Below are 1,394 nucleotides of genomic sequence, written 5' to 3'. Positions count from 1 at the left end.
TATATATAAGAGAAATTGTTTTAAAATCCCAGCGCAATACGAAGTCCATCGAGAGTCTCAACATTCTAAATACATTTTTGGAAGCTGCAAAAACACGACAAAAACTATACCATCAATGTGAGGTGTTCACTTAGCACTGTCATTGTAACAAGTGGCTTCCTCAGAATTACAAAAGTTATTCTGACATTTTTAACCATTTTGGGTTACCACACTAAGACCCTGATGTGGGAAATCTATTGCTCTGCCTGCTCTATCAAAATTGTAAGATCATTCAGAATCGTCATCGAGATGTTCAAATAACTAATAACTGTATTCGAAAAAGCTTGAAACATCGTGAAACTCAAAATTACGTTACTTGAGCAAATAAAACTTTGTAATTCTGAGATAGCGAAGTGTTATCCGGCCCTCCCACTTTGAATAGTAGCAAAAACCGGTCACGTGATTAATCATACAGCGCCACACGTCCGCCTCCTACAGTTCGTTTATTGCTTTCCAAGTAACACTCATGATACTGTGTATCGTTACCAGGCGGCGTTTCCACTTGAACTTCAGATCCTGGGACATTATAATACATACAAAAATATGTGTTGTTATGGATGCAACTATGCCGGCGTTTCTTGTGTAGCGGTTAGGCTATTCAACGTTACACGCAGATGTAAGTTCTATTCTCATGTTGTTATTTTTTCTGGGGTTTTCTTGGGTTTTTTAGCGTTCTCTTTCTCACTGCAAAGATACTGTATCCCACTAAGTTGTGGTTGGCCCTGGCAGGCCGTGTTGATGCAGCCAGCTTCCTAATGATCATAATGATTTACAAAGTGTCCATTGGAGAATAAAGAATACTTATAACCCAGTGCATACTGCTAATGCTAATCGAATGGGGCTCTCGTGGCCTAGAGGTTAAGGTGTTCATTTCTCATTCAAAGGTCTCGGGCTCGAATCCGGGTAGCCACGGTAAATTTTCCTTCTCTAAAATTGCCTCATTTCAACTCCTTTCCTCTCTCTGGCAATGCCCTGTAGTCTGCTTTCGTCTCCACTTTCTGCCTCCACCCCCTCACCTCCTTTGCCCCTTCCTCTGGGCCCCTAACTTTTTCTGCAGCCTTTCCATAGCTACTCCTTGGCTCCTTCTTACTAGGTACTGCTGTCTTTCAGCCATACCCCTGATCTTCTGGTAGGATTTAATCTACACCTAGCCTTCTCGGACAAGGGCGAACAATCTTTGAGATCCCGTGTGCATGTTGCGCACGTTAAAGATACCTAGGTGGTCTAAAATCGATAAGAGTAGGCTTCGGCCGCTAACCGGGCAAAATTCGAAATAATTTCCTACCAGCTGAAAATGTTTTATATGTCCACCCGCTCATGTGACCTTAAGAAGTTGGGAGCGCCACCAAAACACT

Source organism: Aplysia californica, unplaced genomic scaffold, assembly GCF_000002075.1.
Source record: "Aplysia californica isolate F4 #8 unplaced genomic scaffold, AplCal3.0 scaffold00252, whole genome shotgun sequence".
NCBI classification, from domain to species: Eukaryota; Metazoa; Mollusca; class Gastropoda; order Aplysiida; family Aplysiidae; genus Aplysia; species Aplysia californica.
Note: the sequence above shows the minus strand (reverse complement) of the source record.